The 20,437-nt window shown below is 36.3% G+C and overlaps 1 long non-coding RNA gene across 1 annotated transcript in view; it reads left to right on the top strand.

Moving 5' to 3' along the window:
• LOC127971884 (uncharacterized) overlaps positions 1-9,973 on the top strand; it is a 40,633-nt gene extending 30,660 nt beyond the window's left edge. Inside the window, exons 2-4 of the long non-coding RNA XR_008156944.1 lie at positions 6,516-6,606; positions 6,688-6,769; positions 9,237-9,973. This is a non-coding gene — a long non-coding RNA (uncharacterized LOC127971884). The remainder of the gene's footprint in view (positions 1-6,515; positions 6,607-6,687; positions 6,770-9,236) is intronic.
• Positions 9,974-20,437: the final 10,464 nt, after the last annotated feature.

The raw sequence follows: 20,437 nt of genomic DNA on the forward strand, positions 1-20,437 counted from the left end.
ACTAGTCATTTAGGTAAACATAGCCTTCATAATTAAAGGTTCAGCTGAGCATTGTTTTAACAGTTGAAGGATAGAATGATAGTAACATCAGTGGATATAAATGAAACCTCAAATAGTTAAGAAAAGAAACTAGAAAAAAGTCACGTTTTTGTTTGATCGTCATCTAATTGAAAATGCACATTGTGCTTGACAAGCATTGCTTTTGTGTAATTTGATTAATTTGATTTATTATTCTCATTCAGTGATATCCCTAGGCAGTCATTTTTCTTGAATGCATTCCTTTGGGAATCCAAAGTTTGTTTAATGCTTGTATCCACAGCAAAAGTGCATTAGAGCAGTTTCACATCAGCCACATGTTAAGATGTGGAGGAAGTCTCAAAGCGCAGGTGTTGGTAGTGCACCAGACAGACGCGAGGGGTCAAAGTTTGCTAGGAACACAGGGAACCCTGCAGAGAACAAGCATGTGCTATTGTCCCATGACCCAGGACGTGCTTGTGGGAGAGATGTGGCCTCAGTGTCTCTGCACTCATGGCTGCTGTACTTCAGAGAAGAGAAGAGAAGAGCCTTAAGAGTGGACTGACTGACAAGTAGTGCTGTTTCTCAGTGGCTAGTTGCGCCCTCTTTTGGTTTGTACAAGTAATGGTAGAAATGTGTCTTGTCGAATCACTCTCCTGTGGTTTTTTCCTTGTTTTCACTTTAAAGATGACAATTTTTGTTCTTACACTGAAATGTAAATGTGTTCAGAATTCACAAAGTTTATCGGTTATTTTATGTATCTTCACAAGAAGATTAAATACTGATCGCTTCATTACAATGCTGTTAAGAACATGAAAGAGTGTTTGAGTGAAGGATTTGTTCACTGACTGTGATGATTTGGCAGCTTGTTTTATCCATAATGTAGGCAGTGACAAACTGACATGAAAATGGATTGACGTGTCTCTCGTACCCTTAAGTCATGTGAATTTGGGTCAGGCCTGCTGAGTGTTTCTGTCTTTTAGGTTGGCTTAAAATACAGTATTTTGTAGTCATAATAATTGTACAGGTGTCATTGTAATCGCACACGTATTTCATTACAACAGTATCATGGGTTATAATTGAGTGCATCAGAATATTAACAAGCTGTTGCTGCTTCGCTTATTTATTGTTTAAAATGATTGAGTTTTTGTTTACATTTAGGTATGTATAGTTCATTTTTTGGTTCTGGTTCTGGTTCACCTTATAAGATGCTCCCTGAGCACTGGCTATCATTTTAGTTGTTATTATTAACTCAGTCACTTGTATGACATGGATGGTCATGTGATCTCAAAATGGCGATGTCATGATTGTCAATATGGAGCATAAAATGATTTTTTTTCTAAGAGAAAATCTTCAGCTTGTTTGAGTACAAATTAATTTCATATTTCACAGTTTATTTATTATTATTATTTTTATTAAATTTTTTTGCATAAAACTTTAAAACCTTTTAACACCGACTCCAGCAGGAATGTTCAAGAATCATCACGTTTAGACAGCGACACACTGAAGGTTTACATCTCCATTAACCGAAACACTCCAGCAGGGGGTAAAATTTCTAAATATAAATCACATTCCTGCTTAAATTAAATGTTATTAACTCTAGTGACATTTTATTCTGCATTGGGCCCGGAATAAAAGCATGCTAAGTGAACCCGTGTTTCTATAAACAGTTTGTAGTGAGAAAACAACAGGTTACATTTATCATTATAAGTCGGCACCATGTGACGCACCATCTCCAAGCGTACACGTTACCGTATTTTAAGAAGAAAAGTTTAATGTGGAGACAGAGCTATTATTCAAATCGAATGCCCTTCTTCGCTCAGGATAAGAGCCTGATTTGAAATCTGACAGGTTAGAGAGGAGGTGGAGGTGCTTTGTTCCCCGTTTCCACTCTGCACACGAGGCTTTCAGAGCTTAGTCTATTTGAACATGCAACGTTTTAAGGCTGCTATCAATCAGCATGGGGTCCCAGAGTGAGCAAAATGAGAGAGCAGGAGGGAGAGAATGAGAGAGGCTGATATAGAAGGAAAGAAGTTATCGCACTGTTTATTCAAAGCTGACATGAGACAAACTTGTTACTGTGTTTTGTGCCTGTTCATGCATGTCAGGAGCGCTGTGAGGAGTGGAGGGAGAGATGTAAGAGGGAGTGGAAACCAGCACAGGTTTCAGGCGACTTTGACAATGAGAGCCTTCGTTCGAGCCCTTTAGCTGTCTTACTCTCATCAGGAGTGCAGAGGAGTGACAGACACACTTTTTTCCTCTAAACTCAGAGCTCATTTTCAGTTAAAGATGACAAAACCTCCTGGCACCTCTGGAGTATGTTTACTCCGGTGAGCTCCGAGCTCTAAGCAGATGGTCACCTGGATTCATTTACTCCATTTATTCATCTCATGATGAACCTCCAGCTCATAAGATGTGTCCTAATTCAAAGACATCTCCCCTTGTTTGTGTCAACGTCCACATGGAGGGTGTCAGGTCGAATGATTCCGTTTATACTCCTGTTTAGTTGAGCAAACCAACAAAGATATGACATATTGTGCCTAAATGGAACATTTTACTTATCCATATTTTCTGACCATACTTTTACATCTGTTTTTTTTTGCAACTGTAAAGCCACAAAATATTGACATTGAATCTCAGTTCATTGTCTATCACAAAAATTTCTTGACATCTGCAGAACAATTTGTTAACAGACATTTAGGAACGTGATGTAGTAGTTTTTGTTGCCATGTTATATTTTGGAGAAAAATACACACAAGTAGCTTTTAGCGGTCCAAAATTGCAAAGGTCATAATAGTTCTTTAAATACAAGTCAAGCTTACCCCAAAGCCTATTAAGTTCACAAATAAACACACACACACTTATTTTTTTATGTGTAGCACATAAAATTTTTTAGTAAATCAAATAAATTACATTTTTTTAAATTAAGTTTTTATTATGTGCACAGAAATATTTCTGGGAATCTTACAAAGCCTTGTTCCAGCACCAAAAAAACAACATTAACTGTCTGAAGATAATCAAATAAAATATGTATTCATATAAAATATTCATATCAGTGAATTCATATTAAAAACAGGCCTATTGCATTGCTATATATGTCAAACTACCACTAAATTAGTACAGTTTTAAGGCATGCAAATAAAATTTGATGATTAGTTAAAATTTTGAACTTTCCTTTTCATGTATGTATGAATGTATGTGTTGCACATATACTGTTGTCTTTATGTCATCCCACTGATGAACAGCACAAAATCCTAAGCTAATCAGTAATTCATATAACCAAATAAATAATATATACATACAATAATACGGCAATCATTCAAACATGAAAATGTGATAATTAGCTAAAATGCAGAACTTTATATTTTAATGGTACAGTGACTATTGACTTAATGTCCCCTCACGGATGAACACTGGAGGGCGCCAAGAGAACACTTCTTTCCCAAGATTTACTCCTTGAACGTTGAAGATTCAGTAGCCCCTCACTGCAGAACACAAGATCCAGGGGGCATGGTTGGATCCACATCTAGAGGGTGGAGATTGGTAGATTTATGGGTGGACAGGGGTGGGTTTAGGGATCAGGGGATGGAGACGGGTAGGTTAAGGTGTATGTAAAGCGGGAGGAGTTGGATCTGGATCCAACCACACCCCCTGGATCTTGTGTCTTGCATTGAGGACCATCTCTGAAGATTGCGTAAGGTCAAACTTACGCTTTCTGTAAATGAGTACTGACAGTCATAGAGACAGCTCTGAGCTGACTTCAGAAAATCACCTTGTTCTGAGGTCATTATTCAAAAGATGGATGGAATGCTGAAAACTTCTAAAGGAATGTTAATGTATTGCTAATGCAATTTCTATGAGGAAATGCAAATCAAAAGAACCACACAGAAATTTTCTATTAAAAGAAAAGTATGAGATTTTCAAATTAACCATTTAAATTGTGTTGGATTTCAACAGGATTATTTGAAAATTGCAATTTGCAGTTAGCATTAGCCACACATTTTGTACAAAATGCTTGTATGCAGACCTGTTTTATTTGTCCTAAGAGGGAACATATCAGTGTTCTAGTTGTGTTCTTGTTTTCTTGTGCGTTTCGCTTCAGTCCTGCATTTTCAGTAGTCATGACGGCAGTAGATTGTGAATCACGGCTTGTCTGCACAAGTGTAATGCAAGTGCACGCAGCTTCTCAGACACATATTTATGTTCTTATCAAGGGTATTTGATTCCGCTTTGAAGAATATGTTCTGTGAGACATCTATAATGTTCAGACCCAAGTACAGATCTGAATGCACACACAGCCTCTGATCTACCGAAGCTCTTCCCTTATGGCACTATATTACATTTAGATGAAATAAGTTCAGTGAATAGTTAGTTGTATGATGTAGATCATTTCCACAGATTTCAATGCAAAAATTTCTTTGGAATTAACAGCTTGTTCTCCACCAGTGTTCATCTGAATCTGAGCATGTGTTTAGTGGTATAATAAAGCAGCAGCAGTGCTGGTCTCAGTGAGGAGGGGACTCGGTTAATCTCATGCACTCTTATTAATTACCCCTACGTAAGCCTCTGGGCTTTCACACATATCAGGGAGCACACCCGCTCAGATTTAATTGAATGTACACTAATGGGATGGGATCAGAATCGGGATTATTAAAGCTGATCAGAGTTAACAGGACAGTTAGGCTTGTCTGAGACGTGTCTAGTCTTGGTATGAGATCTTGTTTTGTGGATTTTAAAACCACTGTTTGCTAAACTGTTGTGTGGTTTTAAGGCCTAGACTGCTGAAGTTGATCTTGCAATTTAAGAAGCTTAGAGAAAAAGCAATAAGGACTCTGTTTTTTAGCCTGCAGTGCTTCAGCGCAGGTTAGTGTTGTCATCAGGGATTTTAAGAGATGCTTTGATTTGGTTTAATAACAGACCTGCAGTGTATGGACCTAGAATTCAAGAGGGGTTTTAATATAAGTAAGATGGATTATAGGGAGGCCAATGGGGATGTTAAACTGCAGATGTAATAAATTACACACACACACACAAAGGATGCCTATAAGAATGGGGCCACAATTCATTCTTTGGGGGTCAAAAAAGTTCTGGGGGAATTTTGATTTATTGGTAGAGCTGTTAACTAAGATATTAATATTTTTATTGCAATTATTTTTTTTTTATTATTTTTATGTGCTAAAATTGTGAATAGAAAAAATATCATCTTTATAAATGTTATATATTGAAGAGCAATAATAATGATTTATTTATAAATTGTACAGTAGTACAAATGTACATTTAAAATAAAGCAACTTTATGTGTGTAATTATTTCATTAACTTACTATTACTATTGAATTTATTGTGGGGATAAACCAAACCATCTAGATTTAAGGCTTCAGTGTTCTACGTGCTTCTGAGCACTGCCTCTGCATATTCTTTTAAACCTGAACTCTTCCAAACCTATTTGGTGTAGAATATCTCCCCTGAGCCGCCCTGCCAATGGCTGCATGCCTCCATTTATATGCTTGTGTTCCCCTGCTGTCCTGGCCTGCCGTAGTGCAGAATGTCTCTTACTCTGCTGCTATTCAGCCTTTCTGCAGCACTGCCCCACTAATGTTATTTTCCATGGCTAAAAAAGCCTTCAAACCATAAAAGCAACCCTAAGTACTTCAGTGGTGACCATACGCGAACAAAAGTGAAGCTGCAATTACGGTATTGATTGTGTGGAATGCATCCATGCACTCTTTTACCTGCAGAAACAACCAGTTCTATTCAAACACTTTATATTATTGTGTCCATGTTATTTGTATAGTTCAGTATGTGTACACTTAAGTTTACTGATTAACAGCAACAAGCTGCGCTAAAAGCTGATTATGTACTTCATCAGTTTTAGTAACTTGTTTTTTTCCATATTTATGTTCAAATTCCAGCAGCTTTGTTTAACTCATATAAGGCTACTGCTGGTTTTAAACGCATCATATCAGATTTTCACATTTAACACTGTTTCTAATTTTATGTAATTGTCCTATTTTATCTTCATCTTTAGCATCACAGGTGGAGAGGATCAATTTGCACCTTATGTTGTACTTTTAAAATTAGCCCTAAAATGGCAGCTTTCTCATCCCCTTAAGTGTCCAGCTTCCCCAGAGTCTTGTCTATTAAAAACCTTGTTTGTCCTGGCAGAAGGGAACTGGCTCTCTGCTTGATCTCAAAGAATGCATCTAAAAGCCTCCGAAATGTCCATATCAACACTCTCCAATCTGCCATCATCAATGAGATCAACGCTCATGGATGGTGAATGTAATCCATGTACCTCTACAGACATGCATACACACTAAAGATGTTTACTTCATCCTTCCATTTATCGAATCCATCTCTGTGTAAATTAAAATTAAAGATTATATAGAGCATATATATAACCAGCAGCGAAATGTGAGTGCACTGGCCTGTTTCCTGACTACTTGTTCTTTTATCATAATAGCCACATTATTAATTGTTGACTCTACTGGTTTGACAACAGGCCAGCAGTCTACTTTACGTCAGCATGTCGAGCAGACTTCATTTGACCAAGAGGTGGCAGTGTAGCTCTCAGGATCCCTCCTCGTGTCACTGTAAGGGATCTAAAAATCCATAACATGTCAGATCAGTTATAATTGCATTTATCTGTCTGACTGATATATTTATACCTACAGGATCTTCTCCTTTGTGTCTTGGAGAGATTAAGCAGTTCGATTGGCAGAATGATTTGATTAAAGAAGGCTCTTTGGTGTTAAAGTAGGTTTTTTTCCCCCTCTCTTTTCATCTGTGCACTGCCATGTCTGGGTTTGACTGTCAACTTTAGCTTTATTGAAAGAGTGAAAAAAAAACTTACTTTTACATCAAAGCTGGCTATTTTCAGTTATTGTGAGCTGACTACAGGTTGACTTCAATGAAATGTTTGTTACATAATGTAACCAAGATATAGAAGACTATAGAGATATAGAAACTGACAGTTCCTTATTCCATCCATCTGACGCACAAACACAGATATTGATGGTACAGCTGGTACAACAATTTATACATTACCATATCTTTATTGTTTTCCAAGGTATAATTTAAGAATCTTTCAAGTTGTCCTAAAATAAATGACACTTTCAAAACCAGTGAAGCTTTATAACAGCTGCAAAATGTTTTAGCAGGACCAGGACACTTTCAGATCTGTGGTACAGCGGTGACCCCTCTGTATATAATGCATCTGCCTATCAGCCTTTCGACTGCTGGGAATATGCCAAGTGATGGCCTGTGGCAGGGGTTTTCTTTTTTTTTTGGTGCTGTTGCAGTTTGTGAGCAGTTTTATTTTAAGCAGCTTTCTCTTATGCACATGCTTGGCTGTCCATGGCTTACGGCAGCCCATTTCTTTACAGCATTTATGTAGTAATAATGTAGGCTAAAGGCTAAAGTTGATTTATAAATATGTTACTGTTCTTTAATGCTCATTAATTGTGTAGTAATGTATAAATATATTAATACAAACCCGATTCCAAAAAAGTTGGGACACTGTACAAATTGGGAATAAAAACAGAATGCAATGATGTGGAAGTTTCAAATGTCAATATTTTATACAGAATACAACATAGATGACATATCAAATGTTTAAACTGAGAAAATGTATAATTTTAAGGGAAAGATAAGTTTATTTTAAATTTCATGGCATCAACACATCTCAAAAAAGTTGGGACAAGGCCATGTTTTCCACTGTGTGGCATCCCCTCTTCTTTTTATAACAGTCTGCAAACGTCTGGGGACTGAGGAGACAAGTTGCTCAAGTTTAGGAATAGGAATGTTGTCCCATTCTTGTCTAATACAGGATTCTAGTTGCTCAACTGTCTTAGGTCTTCTTTGTCGCATCTTCCTTTTTATGATGCACCAAATGCTTTCTATGGGTGAAACATCTGGACTGCAGTCTGGTCATTTTAGTACCCGGATCCTTCTTCTACACAGCCATTACGTTGTAATTGATGCAGTATGTGGTCTGGCTTTGTCATGTTGATGTTCTGATGTCGTCTCATCAGAGATACAGGCTTCTGAACTGTGCACGGATACATCTTGGGTTGTCCTTGTCCTCTTTAGTCCAGATGACATGACATCTCAGTTCTTAAAATTTTGATTCTTCTCACCACAGAACAGTATGGTTTTCCGGCCTTGACCCTTTCCGCACAGAGATTGTTCCAGATTCTCTGAATCTTTGGATGATAATTGGCATTATAGATGATGATAACTTCATACTCTTTGCAATTTTTTTTTGGAGAAACTCCTTTCTGATATTGCTCCAAAGTTTTTCAACGCAGGATTGGGGGAATTGGTGATCCTCTGCCCATCTTGACTTCTGAGAGACACTGCCACTCTGAGAGGCTCTTTTTATACCCAATCATGTTGCCAATTGACCTAATAAGTTGCAAATTGGTCCTCCAGCTGTTCCTTATATGTGCATTTAACTTTTCCGGCCTCTTATTACTACCTGTCCCAACTTTTTTGGAATGTGTAGCTCTCATGAAATCCAAAATGAGCCAATATTTGGCATTACATTTCAAAATGTCTCACTCTCAACATTTGTTTTGTTATCTATATTCTATTGGGAATAAAATATAAGTTTATGAGATTTATAAATTTTTCCATTCCTTTTTTACTCACAATTTGTACAGTGTCCCAACTTTTTTGGAATCAGGTTTGTATATAGAACATACACTATTGTTAAAAAATGAGTTTGGTAAGATTTTAGACTTTAGTTTACTCACATGAACTACAGAAAAAATGGTTACAATTTTCTGATAAAGAACATTACTCATTATTATCCATGTTGAAAACAGTTCTTCTTAATATTTTTGTTGGAACTGTGATTTTATTTGATTTTTTCCAGAAAATTTTAGGAATTTAAAAAGAACAGTTTTTATACAAAATATAAATATTTAGCAATGTTATAAATGTCTTTACTTTCACTTTTCCTCAATTTAATGTATCTTTTCTGAATAAAATTATTAATTTGTTTAATTTAAAAAGGAAGATTAACTTAAAAAAGAAGCTTTGGCTAACATGCTGTTTATAGTTGTCATCAGCTAACATACAGAGACAGGCCGTAGCATAAAAATGACCATTTAATGTCTCTCTTTCTCTCGCAAGCCCTCAGCTGTACTCGCCTGTTCTGCACATCACCATATAAATAAATAAAGCCAGCAGGTGATTTAGTGTGTCTGCTTATTTTCAGGAGAGCCTTTGAAGATGAAACAACTGCATTCCAAGTCCCAGTCTCCCTCCCTGGAGACATGCTTTCCAAAAGGCTACAGCCACGGCACAAAGCTAGCCTTGACATTTGCATAAATCCATCAGCGTCACCACGACAGCGCCGACTCCTAGGTCACCATCCGCCGATAAATTTAGAAAGAAAACAAAACTAGGCAGGAATGGTAAAAAAACTGTTCTAAAGATTGTGCATTGCTATGCTGCAGTCAGATGATTACATTGACAGGTCTCAGATGAGCGCTTTTCAGGAACAAGCTATACAAAAACAGCCATGGCTTTTGTTAATGCCTGGAGTTTTACAACATGACATGTAAGTGTGCGTGAGTTTGTTTATGTGTGTGAGAGAGTGCTGCTTGAAGAAGGAGGGAGTGCATATGAATTCGTCTGTTCAAGATTCACAAGTAAATGCTGTGGACAAGGCCACTGGCCTCACCTGGCAGTCGATTGTCTTAATTTCACCAGTGTCACTTTCAGTTTAACCGGAGCCTGAGATGAGAGTTAACTCTGCAGGCTCCACCTCCTGCTCTCTGGAGCTACAAGTGTGCAGGCTGAAACAGCAGTGGCTTACAGACAGGAAGTAGACAACTGTGTGACAAGAGATCATCTTCAGACTGAATGGTTATTGTAGCTGGATCTGTAATGATCCGGCATGTTTGACACAGTTGCATGTTGTTGTTGTTGTTTTTTTTTTTTTAAGAATTACAAATCTAATAGATCACTTATTGTTCTTCTGTTATGTTCTTCTGTTAGCCAAATATGTGACTCTGGACATCGAAACCTGTCATAAGTGGCATGTGTAGCAATAGCCAACAATACATTGTATGGGTCAAAATAATCCAAAAAAAAATTTATTCCAAAAATCATTAGGATATTAAGTAAAGCTCATGTTCCATGAAGATATTTTGAAAATTTCCTACCGTAAATATATCAAAACTATGTTTTGCTAAGGACTTCATTTGCTCAATTTAAAGGAAGTTATTTCTCAATATTTAGGATAATATATATATTTATTTATTTTTATCTCAGATTCAAGATTTTTAAATAGTTGTATCTCGGCCAAATATTGTCAAATCCTAACAAACTATTCATCAATGGAAAACTTTATTAATTTATTTATTATTGATGTATAAATCTCAATTTTTAAAAAATGTATGATTTGTTTTAATGATTTGATTGGTTTTGTGGTCCAGGGTCACATATTAGCTAGTTAAGATAGCTACAGTACCTTGTAACACCAGAGTTACCCTAGCAACTGACAAGTGAGGATTCATGATCTGCCACATCCCTAAAGCTGTTCCACCATCATGGCACTTCTGTTTGGTTAGCTAACCATGCTGAGATATCTGTGCATGGAATAATTTGTAATTGTACAATACTGAATCTTGCTAATGGAAATGCTGTTGATGTTGTTTCTCAGTTCTCAAAAGCATTCTGTGCTTTATGATGACTGATGTGATTGGTATATAAATACTGTGCACCCATATTGCACCCATACATTAAATTTACATACCTCTTACAATTTTTTTTATTATTGTGTTATTCTACAAAAAACAGTCCATTATGCTGCTTGATATTGCATATTTGTCATCATAATATTTCGTAACACTTCACAATTAGGTCTCATTACTTAACATTAGTTAATTAGTTAACTAACATTAAAGGGATCGTTGATAGTTGATTTGTTTACTTTTGTAAAAAAGATACAGTATTTTGAAAAATTGTTGGTAACCAAACAGTTTCTAGTCTCCATTGATTTCCATTGACTTTTCTCCATACAGTGGAACTCAATAGCTACCAGCAACTGTTTGCTTACCAACAATTTTCAAAATACTGTACTGTAGTTTTTTACAAAAGTAAACAAATGGAACCTTATTATAAAGTGTTATTATTTTGAATAATTATCAATTGTAAGTACACTGATTTGTAGTTTAAATACCTTTTCTATTTACTGCACTTTGTTATTATTCTAGTAACAACTTGGGTTGTCCTTGTCCTCTTTAGACCAGATGACATGATGTCCCGATTCTCCAAATTTTGATTCTTCTGACCACAGAACAGTTTTCCACTTTGCCACAGCCCATTTTAAATGCGCTTCTGGATCATGTTTAGATATGGCTTCTTTTCTGACCTATAGAGTTTTAGCTGGCAACGGCGAATGGCACAGTGGATTGTGTTCCCCGACAATGTTTTCTGGAAGTATTCCAGTGTGGAACTCAATACTGTGGAACTCAATAGCTACCAGCAACTGTTTGGTTACCAACAATTTTCAAAATACTGTACTGTAGTTTTTTACAAAAGTAAACAAAAGGAACCTTGTTATACAGTGTTATTATTTTGAATAATAATCAATTGTAAGTACACTGATTTGTAGTTTAAATAGCTTTTCTATTTACTGCACTTTGTTATTATTCTAGTTCTTTATATTATCAGCTAATGAATCTGATATCTTGCACATTCCCAGGAATTAGCTTACTTTTGCATCAAAATATAAGGTGGGTAGCCAGAATGGATATTTCCTTGAATACAGACCATGCAAATTGATCAGAACTCTGTGTAATTGTGTGGGAGTGACTCAGTATTACCAAGAAAATGAGCTCTGTTCGAGAAGAGATCTCTGCTGATAACACACATCAGATGTATCTGAAATAAGCAGTGAAAGCCAGGTTTGGATGTGACTGAGAGCTCACTAGTGGTCCTTCTGATGTTGGAGCTTAGCATCTGCAGTCTGGAACATCACGCCTCTCTCAGTTCTCATAAAGCAGACTTCAGGTTATGTAATCTCTCTCTCTCTCTCTCTCTCTCTCTCTTTCAGACTCAGACATAAGACAGGAGCCCTGTAATGCAACTGTCAAGACCATCTATCATAAATGAGCAGCACAAATTTGATATATTAAAAATAATAGGATTCATAGACCAATCTCCCTCTCTCTCTTTCATCTTGCCCACTACAGAGTGTATTCTTTTATGGACCACATTGGAGAGAAGAGGAAATGGGTTAAAGGAAGGGGAAAGGTGGAGACTCGGCAGCAGACAACCTTCCCATGGACCGCCTACAAGCCATATTCGGACAATATGCATGTCAGTCAGATGGTCTTTTACTGTCTAAATGGATTATTCTTAGCCAGGATAAGCTACAATGACTAGACTTTGTGCTGGAAGCCAAGCGTCTGGCAATTTGACATTAAGTGGATCCTGACCTTCTTAACCAGTATTATTTCCTAAGAGGAACAGGGGGATTCTCAAATTCAAATGGGCGGCATCGGACAAATAACTAGTCCAAACAACATTTATTTAAGTTTGAGATAATTTAAGAATTTTGTAATATTTTATTAATATGCTTAATGCATACGGCTGTATTTATTTGATCAAAAATAGAGTTAATATTGTGAAATATTGTTATAATTAAATTAGTTGTCTATTTGATATATAAAATGGTAATTCTTATAAAATGCCATTATTCCAGTCTTCATCATCACAAAATCCTTTATAAATCATTTGAAAATGCTAATTTGCTGCACAAGAAACATTTCTAATTATTATAGATGTTGAAAAAAGCTTTGCTACTTAATATTTTTGTGGAAACTGTGATACATTTTTACTGGAATCTTTTAGTGGAAAGTGCAAAAGGTTTGTGTTGATTTAAAATGCGATTCTTTTATAACCTTATGAAAACCATTGTTGTTGTAATTTTTTATTTAATGCATCCTTTTTGAAAGTAAAGGGTTCTGAAAAAAAAAGACCCAAACTTTGAACAGTAGTGTAATTTCACTCCATGGGATTGTATACAATTATAAAATATTATTATATATGATATTGAAATATAATGTACTATTTAAGTGAGACTGACAAATTATTCAACTGAAAATGACAATTTCATATTAACTTGCCTATTGCTGTTTTCCCACTAAATCTCAAGAAGAATCATGACTACTAAACAGAGCTATGACAATTGGCCAGGTTTTCTGCTTTCCTGACAGCTGTTCCAATTAAAAACACAAAGGTCAGCGTTGTGCCTTCAGTCTGGCAATGAGAGACTATACTGAAGACACAGCCATTGTTCTCACATCCTCAGAAGTATGGAAACCAAACATGAGCAGTTAAGAGGAACAGTCTATTCTTCCCCCCGTTCTAAGATGCAGTCATTTATAATCGCAAAGTTATCCGAAAAAAAGGACAAAGGGTGCCTCATTAGAACTCATTAATCTAACATCTACAGTATGTCTGACAGAGGAAGAATGTGTGTTTTTTGGATTTAAAATAGAAGAACAGTGGATACATTTTCAGTACAAAAGAGCACTTTGGTGTGTGTGATGACGGGGAGGGAGGAAGTTCTGGCACGACTCTCCGACTGCAGGGGCGCATTAGAGAGTTTATTCTCCCATGTACACCACATCATGTTTAAATGAAAGTAATGCAATAATAATAATAAAAAAACACTGCAGTAACAGAAAAAAAGGCTTTCACACAAATGGAGCGAAAATCCCAGAGGAAACAAGGGGCTTTTTGGGTCAGCATAAAGTAACGTCCATACTTCTGAGCATTTCCCTGATAATGTATGAATTAGGTGCCTGGTCTGTTCTGCTTATTTTGGTAAAGACTCTATATTTGAGTTTGTATTGATGTCAATGAAAACATTACCACCAAATCTTTCCATTCCTATGCGCAGCCTTGCAGGGTGCCGCTGTCAACAGTGACATGGTGGGGTTCCTGCAGCATGCTGTGGATGGGATTCACGGGTAAATAAATAAATGATAAGGACCTGTGCTTCAGAGCCATTAAAGCTGTGACATTATATAAGCACAAAGTCTTTTTTTTTTTCTTTTTGTTTAATGGATCAGCATTTGGTCAACCCCTGCTCAAAAACAAGAGTCATTTGAGCTGTTGCAATGCAGATTATTGTTCTTATGTAAAAGTGAAGATCAAATACTGTAAAAATGTTAAGTACTGTTTTTAAACATGCAGAAATGCTTTCTGTGGTAACCTCTAATACAATAACTACAGTATGTTTGAATCAACATTTTGAGTTAAAATTCAAGTAAAACCATAACAAGTTCACTTGTTTCAGCACTGCTGATTAGCTAAGGCTCTGGAAATCACAAAAAGCTAAATGGCAGCTTATGTGTCCCAGGCGAGAAGGAGGGCAAACGGTGATCATAATTAGGCTTCCAGAAATCAGTGATGACACAGATGTCTTCCCCATTATGAATATTCTGGTCATCATAGAAGAGCAGAAGGCAGCTGTTAGAGGTTTATGGCACCAGTCTCACTCACAGAAAAAGCAGCCTGTCTGGAGCCCAGCAGCAATGTGATGTTAAGATTATTAGTCATCAACGTGTGTATCACAGCTCAAGTATGTGAGATAAAGCTCTTAATATATTAGGGATGTGGTAACACTTATAGTCACTGCATTTGTAAAACTGGAGGAACAAGCACGAAGTAAAGGTTTGTAAACCAGGATCAAGTGGCTGGAAATTTGAAAGAATTCACTTGAGATATTAATGAAATATATTTATATTTGGTAACACTTTAGAATGTAACACCTATTAGTTGCTTATTAGCATGCATACTAGATTCTACATCCATAATCCCACCCAATACCTAAACCTACTGTAACAACTACCTTACTAACTATTAATGAGCAGCAAATTAAGAATTTATTGAGAGAAATGTCATAGTTAATAGTTAACAAGTGTTATCCTATTCTAAAGTGTTACCCTCGCTGCTTTACATTTAAATGGCTGGTTTAATGGTTTTATTTGTTATTTGTGCAGCAGCAGTATGTCTTAAATACTCACAGCACTATATCGCTTTATGTATTGGCAGTAAAACGTTCCTGTACTTGCTTGCAGCGAATAGCAGCAACAATAATGTATAAACCAACAGAAATAACCAACAGCAGTACTGTAGCAATTCAGCAGTTGCAGCATACCAGATCTATTCTGCCAAGACCAAATATTAAAAGTGTCATATCCATTACCATTCTAAAACTTCAGAGAGTTGTTGTGATAGAACTTTCCTCAAACAGTATATGGGTTGCTATACATGAAAGTATAGCTGAATTTATATATTAGAAAAGGGATCATCATATTCTGGGGTCATAGGTATATAAAAAATAAAAGACCTTACCCATCGCACTTTGAGTAGTGTGTGTACTAGTGCTTGTGATGGTCCACATTCTCATACTTCTATAAAAGTAAAAGACCAGTTGCATTTCTTGTGTGGGACATTATAAGGCCATTACTGTTGAATTAGCATTTCAGTTTCCAAATGAAGTGGGACTAAATATACTAATGAACGGCTTGCATATTTATGGCAAAATTATGACTGGCTTTGTTACAAATCCTAATGACACCGTCTAGACACAGCCTTGCTAGCCAGACAGACTAAACCCGCATCTATCTATCTGCCAGGACAACAGGTCCTGTGCCTGTAGAATCAGTAAATTAAAGTATGGTGCATCATTTTGTCAGTAATGCGCCAACATTGTGTTTGTCAGAGTCTGCTGACTGTTCTAAATGAGTGTCATGTCTTTTACTCTCCTCATCACTTGAGAAGTAGACTGAATGGGACAGTTGCACTTTTGATGAAGTTGCACTTAAACACTTGGTGCTGATAAGTCATATCAATCTCTTTTAATGGACTCTAAATGGTCTCTCGGCCTGGCAATGGTCACTGCAGGACTGTATTTGTTCTCATGTTCGTGTAATTAGATATGAGAGAATGATAGATAGAGGCAGGTGTGCTCTGGTGTGTCATTAAGCAAATTTAGAAGACCTTACAGGAAGGAGAAGGACATCAGAAGGAGATTGTCGGTTCACTTTACTTTTGAATTTGCATGGGTTTTAGCAGGAACAGCTTGAAGAAATGCAGTGTGTGTGTGTGTGTGTGTGTGTGTGAGAGAGAGAGAGAGAGAGAGAGATGAGTTTATAAAGTACAATTAATGATTTCAGTTGTTTTTACATTTTATTCATGATTCATATTATTGATACTGATTTGGCATTTCTCCATGCCTGCATTATTTTGACCTGCCTTAAAGGGATATTGGTGGTATTCTGCTGTGTTAGACACATGGATTCTGAAGCATCTTGGTTTCCATTAAGATGGGTGGGTTGTGATTCTGATTCAATCACAATATCAAAGTACTGAAGAACAAGCTCAGGGACCAGCATCTACACTTTGATTCAGGCCTTTTCTGCATCCTTTTTTTTCAGATTATTATAAACTATGTGTTCTTAGCACAAGAGAAAATAATAATCAGCTAGAAGTATAGAAATAATATGGGTTAAATGGTGTTTGTTCTGTAACGGACACTTTTGCCCTGTGGACTTTTAGAAAATGTAGAATGTATTTATGTATTTATTTTTATTTATGTATTTATTTATTTTTGCACTTTCACTTGTTTGTATTTTGTTTATTTTAGTTTAGATTTTTATTTTAATAAAATGTCTGATTGCTTTCTTTTTTTTTTCTTTTCTTTAATTTTTTTTTTTATTTATTTATTTTTTTTTTTGCTAAGGTTTACAGCTAAAAATGCACTTAAATAAATATATATTTATCTTTTGGCATAATATAAAAAAATGACAGCCTGACTGGACAGCAGTACAATAAAATATGTTCATAAAAAAAAAAAAATGTTTTAATTGTAACAAAAATCAACCCTCATGAAATAAACTGGCCAAAGTTGAGAAAAAATACACTCAAATATGGAAGTAATGTATCACCTACAAAAATCTAGGAGGAAAGTAGCAGGGGTTTCTCTGATAATGCTGCTGCTGTGGTTATGGGAAGACTGCATTGTCTGCTTATCATTCACACATGAAGCAGCTCGAGCCAGTGACTCATTCTCTGTCTCTCGTAATGTTTTGATAGAGAAACTCAAACAGGTACAGAACAATAAAACTCGCTAGAGAGAGCAGCTATCACACTGTATGCCTTGTTATACAGGAGTTTAATGAAGTCGGCTCGTTTTTTAGAAGCTGCTCAGCATTTACGTTCATCTCATTTGAATACATTTGTTCAACAGCTTGAGCACAATGACTCATTCACACGTCTTCTCTCTCCCCCTTATATTTCAATCCCTTTCACACTTGCACATCCTGTATCCCTCCAATACATTCCCTAGCGTGATCATTAAAGCAAAATCAAGAAGTGAACTGCGAGTAAGGTTACCATAGGAACTGATTGGCAGGCCATGATTTGGACTGTATTCATGCACTAGGCATTAGGAGGATTTTGCAGCCTGTTGCCTGGTTTCATTAGAGGCTAATATCGGCCGGTATGAGTCTGCTGCTCGGCCAGAGGAGATGGTTGTTAGGTGGATATGCGTTCTGTGTGGGAGTGCTGTATGCTGCCTTAAGACCACCAATACACAAGCTGTTGTCTCAGATGAAGCCTTTTCTTCCCTAAAAAATTAGCTCTTCTTTTGTTCTAGATGTGGCTTCACTTTACAGCTAAAACAGAAGATGAGTTATGAGCACAGGGAGCTACCCACACCGAAGTAACAAAGATGTATTTAAAGTGATCCAAACATGTAAAGAAGCTTAGTTGAGCCCAGAATGATTCATCACGTTTTTGTTGATTGCATCCCCCAACTCTCATGTGTCTGTCTTTTTAACAGTCGCTTCTCTGAAAATCCACATCCTCCTTCAGCGGACTCGAGGGCCTCATCTGTTTCTGCTGACAGAGGGAGGACGGAAACGGTTCAGACAGTGGAATTATTCCCATTAGAGGATCTAATTTACTATGGAAGGGGCAAATCAGATCGGATGACAGATATTAATATTGAGGATTCTTTAGTGCTAAAAACAGCATCTGTTTGACAGAGACAGAAGAACCGACTGTTAATCACATGTGGGGCTTGTATCGCCTTTAGACTCTTCGAAAGGACCGCTGCTTCACCTCAACCTAAGATTTTATGCATTATTTACACGTTTTAACATTGACAATGTCCATGCAGGTCACATACTGTAGCTGTATCTCAGATTGTTCTGTAAATGCATACAGGAGCAGATTGAGTAATATTGGTATGGAATAGATGTCTGAAGCCGATTTCCAATGCCTTTAATAATAGTGACATAATTGTTGGGGGTAATGCATTACAAGTAACGCGAGTTACGTAATCAGATTACTTTTTTCGAGTTACTAGTAAGGTAATGCGTTACTATTTAATTTACAAGAAAATATCTGAGTTTCAAAAAAGTAGTGCCAGTTACTTTGTTGTCCCATTTATTGACTGACAAGTCTCCTGTCCCCATATTGGGATAAATCGAATGTCAAGAGGCGTTGTGTGTGCTGTGAGAACATGATATAGTTCTAGACTAAATGTGAATGTGCATTAATTCATCCCACTCAAAAAAACAAAACAAAAGCAGATTCAGCATTCATCAAAATGAATTAAAACATCAGAATATGATGCAAGCCAGCAATAATTAAATATGTTAAATAACAAAAATTTATCTAATCCCATTTTATTAACCAGGGTGCTGCAGACTTTTGATGATCCAGTTCAATCATACTAATAAACAAAAATGACTTTAGATTATCTAACAATTGTTAAAGCTTCATTTTTTTTTTTTTATTGCTGAAAAGTGTCGAACCTTCTTCTCCTGCGTTCTACTGTACAGACATGAATTTACTTTTCCTTCAGCCTTTGTGAGGTTTATTCAATTACAGTTTTTGGTGTAAAAGGGCTTTTACATTTGATATAAATAGAACTTCTTATTTGAAAAACAATCAAGCCCTGCTCATTTTTAAAAAGTAACACAAAAGTAACGTAACACATTACTTTCCATAAACAGTAACTAAGTAACGTAATTAGTTACCTTTTTAAGGAGTAAAGTAAAGTTACTTTTAAAAGTAACTTTCCCCAACACCGGTGACAACTTTTGGTACTGTGATAACAGATTTTGCATCTTTTACAGTTAAGACTGTTATTCTGAATTATTCTGTGTATCTACTGCTGCTTTCATAATTTCAGATATGCAAAAACCCAATGTACTGTAGTTGCTTCGGTACAGGAGTTTTGTCTCATACTACTATTTCTTCCTTTTTTCATTACAAGAGATTGACAAGAGATTGACAAGAGATTGACGGTCCTAATGTTAGTGATTGACAGCAAAGAACTTACAGCATGTGCCTTATTGCACATTATATGTCAGTGACAAACATTTGCAGTAATGTTCCTGCAGAACATAACCAAACTCGCTCTACCATTTCTTTTGTGAATTTTAGGCAGTGAGTTTGGTTATATCATGATGAGCTCTTTTATTAAACTGTGCACCATACTTGGCTGTATGTCACATAACAAACAGAGACATATTTTGAGCTCCAAATAGAACTGACAACCGTGTTTTGTTGCTGTGTGAAGAGCCAAATATCTTCGCAGTCTATCTTTTAGACCCAATTTGATCATTCGTTATTGATGGCTTCTTTCTCCTAATCTGCTAGATATTTCAGACTTTATCTTTATTGCATGTTCCTTCTGGGGGTTTATGGGTTGGCAGAAGCATTGTGGTTTCTTCCCTCTGCAATGTTTGCACGGGATCAAGGCATCTGATTTTGAGTCGATGTTGTTGTGTCTGCACAATGGGTTGAATTATTGAAGAAGTTTATAGAGGACTGGTTCTTGATCAGTGGTTGAGAGTGTGAAGAGTTGGTGGTGAGCTGCTGATGTGTTCCTGTGTTTGACTGAAACCATCAGGTCCTGCAGCTAGAGCTCATGCTTTCACATGCTGCGACAAGAGCGACACAAGACAAACTCTCTATTTCTCTCCATCTCTGAAAGTGAGGGAGGAAGATTTTGTATTAGTACAAAAGGAATATCTTGAAAAAAATATACATTTTCACAATAAAAACAGCGATAGGAAAATAAATGAGGTCAAATGTTACAGGTGAAAAATAAAAAATTGCAAATTGAAAAAAAAAATGAAAATGTGCATGTATTTGTGAGTATGGTTTTCACCCATATTGTTGATTAATAATATTAATGATAATGTTAAAAATTATCCAGTACGAGCAAAGAGTGTCTTATACGTCTTGCATACATTAATATCAAAAGTTTACAATTATTTTTAGTAAGAAATTAATATTTTACATTCATGGAAAGTAACTGTAAAGACATCAGTGTTACAAAAGTTTTTGTTTTCAAATAAATGCTGTTCTTTTGAA

This window comes from Carassius gibelio, chromosome B14, assembly GCF_023724105.1.
Source record: "Carassius gibelio isolate Cgi1373 ecotype wild population from Czech Republic chromosome B14, carGib1.2-hapl.c, whole genome shotgun sequence".
Classification (NCBI taxonomy): domain Eukaryota; kingdom Metazoa; phylum Chordata; class Actinopteri; order Cypriniformes; family Cyprinidae; genus Carassius; species Carassius gibelio.